We start from the raw sequence: 13623 nt of genomic DNA, 5'->3' as shown, positions 1-13623 counted from the left end.
TTAAATGGTTTACATTTGTATTTATTATTTCAGACGATTTAATTTGTTTAAATTTAATCTGTTTAAAAACAGATAACCTAATTATAATCTAAATAACCTGTTTTGTTATTGTTTATAATTTAAATAATATGTGTAACCTGGTTATCCCTTATAACAGATTATGTTCGTGTTCAATATTTTGACCCCTTATTCATGTTTAATATTCCAACCTAATTAATAAACAAGTCTTATTAGTATTGCATAGATCCTAGACAAACCCAACCTGAACCAAATCGATTGGCTGAGCCCAAAAAGGGCGAGAAATTGCTCCCATCTCGATTATAATTCTCACACCTAACTATTCTATTTTCCTTTTCCCTTAAGCGTTTATATTTAATTTTGGTATCATATGGCAATTGACAATAGAAAACAGTCAAGCAATCAGTTTTTTTTTTAGATTGAATTTTTTTAATCTTGTACAGTAAAAACATTATCTTAAAGAAGGAAAGGAAAAGCTTCGATAAATCCATCGTTGCATCGATTAATACATGTAGCAGCAATAACTAAAGTATCTATAAATGTACTTGGATTATCATTTAATTATTCAAATTAGTTTAACGGTAGTTTAGTCACTGATACTGAGAAAAATAAGTTCAAAATTATCAACGACAAGATAATAATGCAACATTTTTAGAAATTAAATTAAATCTCGCGGGATCTTTCTAACAAGCCACAGCCGAGCCAATCTTAAGCCATGCAGCTCCTCTCACAGGTGGTATCCTCTCCAAAACCGCCATTAATTTTCATGCTCAAGAGAGACAGCAGTTTTCGATCCTAGGGGCGCCACCAAGCAGATGATGACTTTCTTAAGCACGCGTTAATGGCCGGCTATTGCTGGATATCGTATAAACAATAACATGGCATATATTATTCAACAAAAGTTATCCCAACCAACATTAATTAGAGCACGATGGATTAACGAATAGAGCAATGAGCGGGGTCCGCAAAAAGATTTCTACCACTTGTACGTGTTTTCTATTAGCCGCCTTTGGAAGCTAAAGATTGACATGATAGTTTATTAATTAGTTTACATCAACTTATTAGGTTTGCGGAACATCTCCAACAAGTTGGGTTATTGCATTATCGCAGCCAACCGCAAAAGTTGAGAGATAGGCGGGCAGGGAGGCAGTTCAGTGCTTCTGTCATCTTCTCGGACCGCATGCAAAACGATTGGAGTCCATGTAGAGTTCGGAAATAGTACAACTTTTTCATATAAGTTCCAATTTTTTACGTGAGTTTGTATATCTATATATATACACACAGAGAGAGAGAGAGAGAACTTTTTCATATAAGTTCCAATTTTTTACGTGAGTTTGTATATATATATATATATATATATACAGAGAGAGAGAGAGAGAGAGAGAGAGAGAGAGAGAGAGAGAGAGAGAGAGAGAGGGCTTTTAAGTGGTCCAGTTTGGAGAACTTAACAATAGTTTGAAATGATGAGGAAATTTTATCTGCTCCAATGAGGGGACTAGAACCAGGTACATTGCACTGGAATCACTTTATCATTCAGTGGCATGCATTATATATTTGGCAGTTTCGTCATGGCCAACTTTGGTCAGAAAATTTCTTGGTAATAAGAGGTTTAAGTATAATTAGACTAAAACCTTTATGAAGAAGGAAGGAAACACGCAGTAGCACAAAATTTGGGCAGCGGATCATCTACAGCCAAAGGTTTAAGATTTTCCTCAGCCTGGTATATGTCACCTTGTCGTTGGCCAAGCAGGCAAACTTGCCTGCTTCATTGTGAAAACTTTTTAATTAAAATACTATATGCAACTAAAAAACCTTGTGTTGTATGACTATTCCCAAGTTAGAATTCTAATAATATTACATTAATTGAGACACCGTTAAATTTTCAAAGACTAGCAACAAAGAGAGAACCGAAAAGATACCATCAATGTAAAAAAAAAATAGAAAAATTAAAATAAAAAGTATCGTGTGTTTTACATGTATTACCATTGTTGACCTCTGGTACCACTTACTGTGCTCTGATACCAATTATTGTCCTAAAATGTTGAATGAGTGGATGCTAGCAGAAATAATTTCCAATTCTCCCAAATAATACGAATGTAATAGCAATAAATTTGGGTAAATCAAATATTAGCGAAACTAATATGGATACCAAAGGAAAATTTTTAACCAAGGTGCTAAATGTAGAAAATTTCTATACACCCAAGATAACTACAAATAAGAACTCCAAATGCAAACTACCAAGAGAAAAAAGAGAGAGACAAGATTTATATGGTTCGACAATGTGCCTACGTCCATGGGTGAAACAATCTTCAATCCTCTATGTAAATCATCAAGTATAAAGAGTTTTCAACTCTAATATCACTCTAAAGAATGGTGACTCTCCTCTCCAATCTTTCCCTCGTACAAAATGCCGACACTCTTGCAAAATTCAATACAATAGTTTCAAAGTCTCTAATCTAATAGGGATGCAAATAGTGGTGTGCCCTACCAAAGCTCCTTGCCCCATTATAGAAACTCTCTACATTGCTCCACACATAACCCTAAAACCTAAATATTTCTATTTATAAGGCTGAATAAAAGTTGTTGAAAGTCCTGCCTGGTGTGGGGTCATTTGAATGCCAGTAGAACTCTAATCTAGAGCATAGAAGAGCATTCAAACACCTATGGGATTGTTCGAATGTCTACAAAGTGCAAATCCTCTCAAGAAATTGCGTTAGAACGCCCTAAGGGCCCATTCAAACGCCCTAGCATAGTAGATGTGAAAGTTTGAATTTGAGCCAAATTTCAACAATTCTCCACCTCGGCAAAAACTTTAAGAATTTGGCAAATTTCTCTCCACCACTGCAAAGTGACTACAAATCCCAAAATTGCCCAACCTACAAATTTGTGTCAAAAGACACCAATTCCGAAACAATAAAATAATGCAAGAATTCCAAAGAACATCAAATTGTATCTACTATTGCAAAGTGCAAAAATAATAAACTATGGTGAGATTTCAAAGATGCTAAACAAACAATCTTCACCAATGCAAATGCAAAGTCATTGCAAATTCAAAAATGCATTCCTGCAAATTGCAACTAAAGATGCCAAATCCAAGACAATCAAATATTGCTAGACTTCCAAAGAACTTGGCCTTCACTGTTGCAAAATGTGTTCACTACTCCAAAACCCGAAGGCAACAATTATGGTGAGACTTTGAAGACGTCAAACAACATATCCACAAAAATAAATTGAGTGAGTACACCACACCAAATCCAAATAATCAGATATACAAATAATTGGTCAAGTCCAAGCAATGTTGGACCTTGATCTCAGTCACAACTATATAGTCATCATGAACAACCAAAAGTGTATATGCCATGTTAGTACACCATGCAAACTTTCAAGTCTTTTTTCTCGATCTACTAATTGCAATTGATTTTTCTTTCTGCAAAATTTTCTAAGTTAAGGTCTCCTCGTTATGCAAATTTAAGTCTTCTTATTTAGATTCCTTGCTTTGAAAGAATTTAGTGGAGCCATAGGGATTTCAATCTCCACCTACTGTGAAAAGTCTTTACGTGCCATTTTCCAAATGCTCTTGATTCAAAATAGAAGACTCCCCAAGAGTTAAAACTCTCCTAGAGACCACATTATTCAAAACTATTGGTGCCATCAAACTTCTGTACTTCAAAGTTTTATTTCAAACAATTTTTCCTAATTTGAATTATCCTGACATATTTGCAAATCAGTACACCAAATCCAATGCTATCTACAAAACCAAAAGCCTAGGTTTGAACCTTCGGCTTTGATGCCAATTGTTGAGCTCTGGTACCACTTTTTGTGCTCCGATACTAATTTTTGTGTTAAAATGCCGAATGGGTGGATGCTAAAGGAAGCAATTTCTAATTCCCCTAAATAATACCAATGTAATAGCAATAGATTTGGGTAAATCAAATATTAGCAAAACTAATATAGATACCAAAATCTTTAACCAAGGTGCTAAATGTAGAGAACTTCTAGACACCCAAGATAACCACAAATAATAACTCTAAAAATGCAAACCACAAAAAAAAAAAGATAGAGAGACAAGATTTATGTGGTTTAGCAATGTGTCTGCATCCACGAGTGAAGCAAACTTCAATCCACTATGCAAATCACCAAATACAAAGAGTTTTCAACTATAATATTACTTTAAACAATGGTGGCTCTCCTCTCCAATCTTTCCCTCGTACGAAATGCCCACATTCTTGCAAGATCCAATACAAGGGTTTCTAAGTCTCTAATCTAATAGGGATGCAAATAGTGGTGTGCCCTCCCAAAGCCCCATGTCCCTTTACAAAAATACTCTGTCTACATTGCTCCACACACAATCCTAAAACCTAAACATTTCTATTTATCAGGTTGTCTAAAAGTTGTTGAAAATCTCGCTTGGCATTCAAAGGCTAGTAGAACTCTAATCTGGAGCGCAGGAGGGTGTTCGAACGCCTATGGGGCTATTCAAACGCTTGTGGGGCTGTTCAAACGCCTACAGAGTGCAAATCTTCCAAAAAATTGCGTTCGAATACCTCTAAGGGCTCGTTCAAATGCCCAAGCACAACAGATCTATAAAGTTTGAATTTGAGCCAAACTTCAACATCATTGACATCCTACCATATAAGTATTTTTTATTCGATTTCTATATTTTCTTTATTGCCTCAAAATAAAATTGTAAGTAAAATTTAATTGCTCGGCTAAGTGGGCTAATATTAGGCCATTTTTAAGTAAAAAAAGAAAGAATTGGATGACAATAAAAGTAAGAGGTGTAGTTTATTAATAAATTTTCCAAAATTACTTTTGTGGCAATATTATTTTCTAGTAAATGGTGGAAAATTTGCTACAAACTATGATGTGATTCGGACTAAATCAGATCACATCGAAAGACTTTGGGCTCGATGTATCGAGTCTAATTATCTTAATTATTATATTTATGTAATTTAGTCAAGTCTTAGTAGGTTATGGTTTCTTAATTTTCTTAAAGAATAAGAATTCTGGCTGTTGCGTTGGAACACCTACATACGTTTGCAAATATAGAGAATGTGATTTGCCCATTTGAATGTGAAGAAGTTGCATTCTAATGCTTGCATATGTTCACATATATAGAGAATGTAAATTGCCCATTTGAACGCCCTCGACCCCGTTCGAGCACATCCAGTGGGAAGGCTTATATTAGTCCTAGTTTCTTCAAATGTTTGGTGGATAGACTAGCCTCTAAATATATGGAAGGCAGCCTTTATTATAAAATTATGGAATGAATTATTGAGTTAACCTATCTTCTCCCCACTAATATAAAACATCTCCCTCCTCGCTCAAACCCCAGCCGCGTGCCACCTCGATGCCGATTACTCCTAGCCTCCTTTGACTATCGGACCCTCCTTCCTCTTTGGGATATCGACCACCTTCTCCCCCCTCTCTCTTTAGATAACAACACCTCGTGCAAATCCTACCTATAACCCACGTCCACTCCATTACCACCTTCATCACCACCACCCGTCATCTTAACCTTTACCGTAACCTTGCCTATTTTTGCCCTATCTATAGTTCGAATCTACAAAGGGCGTAGATACAAAAAATGTAGATCAAGAAGTTACATAACAAACCCATCTAGTTTCATAATTCTGGCAATAAGAGAATATTTAGTGAATATTTTTTCCGACAGGCGCGGCTGCTTTCCAAAACCCGAGCTTGATCAAGTAGCCTTGGTTGGGCCATAACAAGTGGTATCAAAGTCACTGTTCCTTGAACAACATGCCAACAATTAGATTTATGGCATAAAGACCCAATGAAGTTACCTCTATTGAAGGAGAGGTCACTAATGTGGTCATATCTGAGATGAACAACAACTTATCGGTTAGGACTTCTCCCTTGACTTCTTCCATCAACTCAAATCTAATCAAGATGTTCGCGGACATGATGGAGATGCAGCGGTAACTGAGCTCCCTGCTCGCACTCGGATTGCACCACCGATAGAACCAACCCTTTGTCCAAGGACATTGCCTGCACCACTCCATTCTATACCTGAGGAAGACTATGAGGGCTTCATGAGGGGTCAACCTAGAAGCCCCTTACTGCCCACGTTGCAAGAATGGCGTACCAAATAGTCATCGATTTTTCACCGCAACCAAGCACCGACTCCATCTTGCCATGAAGATAATGATGAATGAGCAGACTATGAGGAACCAACGACCCCTCGATATCATTCTAGGGTTACTGGAATGAACCCAAGAGAAAGGAGGCCTAACCGATATGAAGAAGGAGACCGCCATTCGTTGGTACCAAGCAAGGAAGCGAGCTCAGTCCTACCGGATGTGGGAAGAATTTGTCGACACCATTTGCATTTGGTTTGGACCTTCAAGATACAAAGACTTTTAAGCTGCCCTTACCAAGCTGACCCAAAAGACTACGGTAAGGGTGTACCAAGAGAAGTTTGAATGTGTGAGCAATAGAGTACATGGCTGGATAGATTTCCAACTCAAGAGAATGTTTATTAGTGGCCTTTGCCAGGACATCCAAGCTGAGGTGAAAGTGACCAGGCCAGCTACCATTCTCAAATCTTTCTCTACTATCTAGGTGATGGATGATACGATCTCCCCTTTTGGCTAAGGCTCAATCTATTTTAATTTTTAGATATGGTCAGGATCTGACATGAAACTTTAAAAATAGATCCCAAAAGGTAGCTGTAGGATCAACGTAAAATTTTGATATGTTGAAGCCCTAGAAACGAGCTTTCCAACAAATCTAGTTTCAGGAAAATTGGACAGTGGGATCTCTAGAAATCTTCTGATTAGTAGGCAGACGTTAGGAAGTCCTTCTTTGGATCCGTGGATGGAGGCATGAGATCCTAGGTGATGATGGATGGTGGTGGACCAGCGGTAATGGGGTGGCACCGGTGAATACGTGGAAGTGGAAGGGCTATGGGTGATGGTAGGGGTTAAACACTAAAACAAGAATAAAAGATACCCCTAAAGTGTATCCATGCTCGAGACAATATCGGTGAAGCCCGAATCGTATCAATCCACCATGCTTTCGCAACCTTGCCCTCAATGTGAGAAATTGGTGAAGCAATCCATGATATCTGACTCTAACTCCCAGGTAGACTCGTCAGTGGGCTTGCCTAGCCACTCGATCAGCACTTTTGTCTCCAATCTAGATCCATGGTGTCTTTTACTACGGCCTAAGACTTGGACCGGTTCAGCTAGGCCATCTTCCTCCATTGGTTCGGGCAAGGTCGAACCCACCACATGGTCAGGCCCGATCTGGGCCGTCAATGCCGATACACGGAAAATCGAATGGATCCGGGTTCGTTCAGGTAGGTCCAACCAGTAAGCCACTTGATCGATTCATTGTATCACTCGGTACGGACCATAGTACTTGTGAGCCAACTTCTGGTTCAAAATTAGCCTTAAAGTGGATCGCCGATACGGTTGAGCTCAAACAAACACCAATTGATCCACGATCGTCCTAGGCATCCCATGCAAGCGCGCCACTTCCTAAACAAAAATTTCAGCAATCTTTATCGCTGAAAACGGGTGCGACAAGGCTATGAAATAAGCATATTTACTCAGCTATCCACCACAACGAACACCACCGATTGTCCTCGAACCTCTGGCAGCCCTTTGATGAAGTCCATGGAGATGTCATCCCAAATATGCTCTGGTATAGGCAGTGGTTGCAACAGCCCACTGGGTTTGAGCGTCTCTGATTTGACTCATTGGCAGATTTGGCAGTCACGCACATATTTCTTCACGTCCGACTTCATCGTTGTCCATGTACAATTTTGGGCCAGCCGCTTGTAGGTACGTAAAACCCATTCATGGCCTACTATAGGAGTATCATGGAAGTGTGCGATCAATAGTCTCCGTAGCTCTTCGTCTGCGGGTACCTTGATTCGCCCGCGCTCTAGTACCAACCCATCGTGCTCCTCATGATCGGGGTGGCTTAATGAGTTCTCTCTTAGCTCCTCCATGAGTCAGACCAGATCACTATCCTCTGCGCTGGCTCTCCGTAGATCTGAGAAAAAAAATGAAAAGTGGGTGCTGAGAAAAAAATGAGCTCACTTGCGTCCCCTACACTTGGAAGTTCAATCAGCGATTGATTTCCATCCAACAACACTCTCCGGTCGTTCCTCCAAAATGTCAAGTGAGGTTTGTAAAGTCTAATGTCATGGGCCCCAAGCTTTGAAGCCATTGGGTCCCCAAAATAATGTCGGCACCTCGCAAGGCCAACAGATAAAGATCCAATGTGAAAGTTTGGCCTTGCACCTTCAATTCCACACCTCCACAAATGAAATATGCCCGCATTGTGTTGCCATCTTCAATCATCACATCGAACCCTTCTGTGGGTTCCGACTCGAGCCCAATCTTCCTAAGGAGCCTCTTGTCAATAAAGTTGTGGGTGGACTCGGTGTCAATCAAGATTCTCACTATGGTTTTCTTGACTACACCGTTCACCCATAAAGTCTTTGCCGCGGCTATCTCAGAATAGGAGTGGAGGGAGATTTCAGCTATCATGTCCTCCACCGGTGGCTCCTCAGCTACTCCTCCTTATTGTCTAGCCACTCCCTCTTCCTCTGCAATCTCATCCTAGCCTTCTCCAATCCGTCTATTAGTATCAATGATCCTATCAGTTTAGCGCAGCGATATCCGGGTACAAAGTTCTCATCATAGCGAAAGCATAGGCCTTTGGCTCTTCATTCCTCCACTAGAGCAGGTGTGAGTTCTTGTCCTAGACCTCTAGGTGCATACTTCACATCTTGGGATGGCTTCAGGGGCGCTTGAGGAGGCATCATTGCAACAACGGTTCTTGGTATGCCGGTAACATTTCCTACCGCTATGGTTGGTTGAACTGGATTGCGGCATCCTTGGCTCGTCTAGTTCTTGTCTTCCATGAGCATCGCATCTTCGAAGGTCTCCTTTAAGGTTCTAGGCCTTAAAGCCCTCACATTAGCTTGTATATCTCCCCGCAGCCCGAAGATGAAGGTGCTGTGAAGTTGCTGATTCATCCATGGGGGTTGGCATCAGCTACTTATAGTAACACCCATGTAAAAAAAAAATTTGCACACGCGCCAGGCGCGTACACTGTAACTGCAAGCACACGCACTTAGCGCATGTGCTGACTCTTTCTCCTTCTCCCCCACCTCCCGTAGTTAGTTGTGAGAGGTGGGAGAGAAGTGCGCCGGAGTGGAGCTAGCTCTTCGCTTCCCTCTCAGCCTCATCTCTATTTAAACTCCGTCACCTCTCCCCTTTGAGTTTTCTATTCTTTGCAATCTCTCCTTCCTGCTCTTCCACCCCTTCCTCTCTTTTCTCTTCCGAGCCACGAAGACCTCGTCACGGACAGCGGGTCACCGGAGCATCGGCAGCCAACCAAAACCCTCTTATCTCAATCTTTGGGTTATCCTCCATCTCCTTTTTAGTTTAATTTGAATTTTTCCTAGTAAATCTTGATTAATTATGAGTATATTTATTACTACCTTCGTCGGAGAAATTTATCGGTCGGCTACTTCGGGTCGACTACCCATCGGTCCGGGAAGCTTCTCCGTTTCAGCCCCTTGTCGTGGTTACCCAATTTGAGTACCCATGGGGCACGAGGGAGGTGATGCCATGTCGCCTCCCACCGTTGTGTTACTTGGAAAGAAGCGGCCACCACTAGCGGTAGTGGCCTCGCTCGTCAGCCTCGATTAACTCATCTCTTCACATGGAAGAGGTGGGTACTCGGGATAAGGGCTTTGAGCCCATCTTTCACTAAACTAGGAAGCTCCATGGCCGCCGGCCATGGAGTTCCTCAATTCTCACCCTCGGCCACACTGGCCAGTGGTCCAAAACTCATCTACAACCCAAGTTGACCTCGTCGACTTTGGGGAGCCGTTGGAGCTGGGCTGCCGACAACGGGGATCACCAACAACAGCATCGCTCTGAGAAGATATGAACTATGTGGGGGTTGATCAAACCTCCACTAGTTGTGTTGGCTACGGGGTGGGCCGCAGCCCACGCCCGTAGCAAGTAGTGGACTGGGCCCGTGAGCCAAGTCCACCTGACCCCTGTGGACTACAGGGTGGGCCACAGCCCACGCCCATAGCTAGTAGTGGGCTGGTCTTGTGAGCTCAATCCACCCGATTTCTATGGGTTATAGTGTGGGCCGCAGCCCACACTCGTAATTAGGGATGGATTGAGCTCAACCTAGTCCACCCTAATTTCTGTGTGGTTAATATGGTGGACTGGGCTCTTAAGCCCAGCCCACCCGATTCTAGGCAGCTATAGTGTGGGCCGAGGCCCACACCTATAGCTAGCCCATCTTTTGGCCTAGTGGACTTTGGGTAGGCCCACAACCCACTTCCTCAACATAATGCTAACTGGGTCTTGAGCCCAGCCCAACCTGTGAACCCTTGAGCCCAGCCCAACATATGGACCATAGACCAATTATTATTAGTCTTTTATTTTTCTTTAACTTTTGTTAGCTACATTTTCTTTATTTATGTTATTTTCTCAACTATGTTATTAATAAAATTAAGAACAATACATAATTAAAATAGGCATTTGTATTTATTAGTCTTTTCAATTATCTTCGACGCTTGCAAATGTGATTGACTCTAATTTTACCATAAATGACCATTTTAAATTAATACAAAATAATATATTAATAGGAAAGGATAAATACAAAACCAAACAAACTACTCAGACCTAGAAAATCAAATTTAATTTATACAATAAGGTAGTTAGTCCTATAAGTTCATCAATCTTATATTTATTTTATTTATAAATTATTAGACCCATTACTATGCGAGGAGGATCTCGAAATTCAGGAGGAGCCAACTGATTAGGAGAGAGACGGATTCCGGAGATATCCCAGGCAAGTAGAATCCTATATTAGTCTATGAATAATGTATACTCATGTCATTTCTTACATGCATTATTTACATGCCATTTCTTACTTGCAATAATTACATGTTATTTTTACTTATATTAATTACATGCCAATTCTTACCTGCATTATTTACTACTTATTGCACATGTATGATAGGCTCCATATATTGTTATAATACTGGTTACTTTTATGATCATGATATAATAAATAATAGAAATTATGGCACCACGTGCACCTATCATTGTGAGTCGAGTCCCAACTAGGCAGTGCCCCTCTCACCTCCTCAACCCGGGGTTAAATGTAGAGTCTATTATATAGTATTATATTAGCGGTCTATACCTGAGGTCGTTAGCTAGTGGAGCATTCAGGTGATTACACTGCCCTAGTTGGAGACTAGTCTAGTATGATATTAGTAAAGATGATTGAGAGGTAGGGTTATAGTTCTAGCGGTACCCGAGGACGCAGGGTTCGTGCATCTATCGAGTTGTGTGCTCTTACCCGCCGTATGCGATGATTCTACTAGGTGCGATGATTCAACTTCAAGTAATGAATCTGCTCTATGCGATGATTTACTAGAGTGGTGTTGATGGGCCTACGACTGGGGTCCTTAGTTTGATGGCCACAGACAACTGGTCATATGTAGCGTTGCCAAGCATATATGGGCGATAATACCGCTAGATGATTAGTCTCCCTCGATACTATGTTGCTTTGTGAGACATGTCATTAGTGACTCAATTTCTGTGTAGATTTTTATGTAATTAAGCTATGATGATGAAAGTTATTAAAAGTTGTACTGTATACATCTCCTTGATACGTTTATGGATTTGCATTTCTATTTATCATGCAATACAATATTGATACATTTGGGTTGGCTCCGTAACTTCCTAATCTACAATTGTTGTATTTATGCCCTTCGCATATTCAGACTGTAGTAGGGACAAAAACACGGAATAACGTGGGTGATGGTGGTGGTGATGAGTGGAGTGGATGTTAGGGTTATGGATGTGTATGGAGATGAGGGTGGATTGTGGAAGTGATTAAGGGAAGTAGATAAGGGGAATGAAGTAGTCGAGATCCCAAAGAAGAGGGGTGGCTCGATAGTCGAGGGAGATTAGAAGTTAGAAGAAACCTTGCCAACGGTAGATGTGGAAGGATGGTAAAGAGAGAGTAGGGAGACGTCTAGAGAGAAGATAGGAGGCAAAAAACTAATAATCCAATAGCATAGTGAAGTTGGCTACCATCTACATATTTATAGAGGCTAGCCAACAAGTCCTAAAATAATATGAAACCCTAACATACCAACTAAACCAGTATTCCTTATCTTCTCCGATTACCTCTTGTATTAATCTTTCATTTTGTCGCAGATAGATTCCGAATCTGGAGAAGTAATGAATATAAAAGTTGTAGATGTGGAGGTTGTGACCTTATTGAGCTTGTTTGATATTATTTGGATATGTGTAGAATATTTTACGAATATTTTTCTGAAATTGCACAGAGCTGGATTTAGCTAATTAAATAAAATTTTAACTTACTAAGACCCTAACTAAACCAAATAACCAAATAAGATAATTAGACTCAATCCATTGAGCCTAATCTCCTTTTGATGTGATCCAATTTGATCTGATTTGTATCAATCCACCACGCTTCCCTCACCTTTCCTTCAAGGTGAAAAGTCAAGGAAACGCTCCAAAATGTCAGTCTCCAACTCCCATGTCGCCTTATCGAATGACTTGCCAAGCCACTCAACTAGAATCTCCATCTCAAATCTGGTACCATGCCGTCATCGGCGCCTAGCAAGTACACGAACTAGCTCTACAATTTCTATCTCCTCCAATGGCTCCGATAGAATTGATCCAACGATCTCATGATCTCCAATGCGCTCTCTTAGCAATAAAACATGTAAGATAGGATGCACTCTCGACCCCTCCGGCTGCTCCAAACGATATGCAATCGAACCAATACGCTCCAACACCCGAATGCATCCGCGGTCCAATAGTAACCCGCCTCGATTCTCCAACTCTGGATGGCGCTCCGGATCATCCATCACCTCCTACAACAATCTCAAAATATCTGGGTCAAATGTGCATACATACCTCAGCTTGTCAAGGAAGGGAAAGGTAGGAGAAGAATAAGCTGCAAGCTCGGCGGTATCGGGTTGGCACGATAGTGCATCCGCCGCTAAATTTTTCGTTCCCTTCTTGTATTGGTTTTCATAATCGCTTACCGATCAAATAAGACCTCATTTGATCGGTTCAGAAAATGAATCGCCTACCGATTAAATAAGGCCTCCACTTTGTCACTGCATGCAGAATTGCCAACATTTCTCTCTCATAAGTCGATAATTGCTGAGATTTTTGAGATAAAGCCTTACTAAGATAGGAATGGGACGTCCTTCTTGCATTAATACAACTCCTATACCAACACCCGATGCATCACATTCAACAATGAATTCTTTAGTGAAGTCCGATAGCGCTAGAACAGGTGCTATCGTCATTGCTGTTTTTAATTTTTCAAAGGCTGAAGTGGCTTCATCCGTCCATCTAAAAGAATCATTCTAACACAAAGAAGTGAGAGGAGCAGCGATCTTGCCATATCCGGCGATGAAGCGTCGATAATATCCGGTCAGCCCTAAAAATCCTCTCATTCCGGTGGTAGTAATAGGAATAGGCCAAGCTATGATACATGCTACCTTTTGAGGATCTGCCGCTACACCATCCGCTGAAATGATGT

This window comes from Typha latifolia, chromosome 8 (genome assembly GCF_019914945.1).
Source record: "Typha latifolia isolate L0001 chromosome 8, TyphaL0001v2, whole genome shotgun sequence".
NCBI lineage: Eukaryota > Viridiplantae > Streptophyta > Magnoliopsida > Poales > Typhaceae > Typha > Typha latifolia.
Note: the sequence above shows the minus strand (reverse complement) of the source record.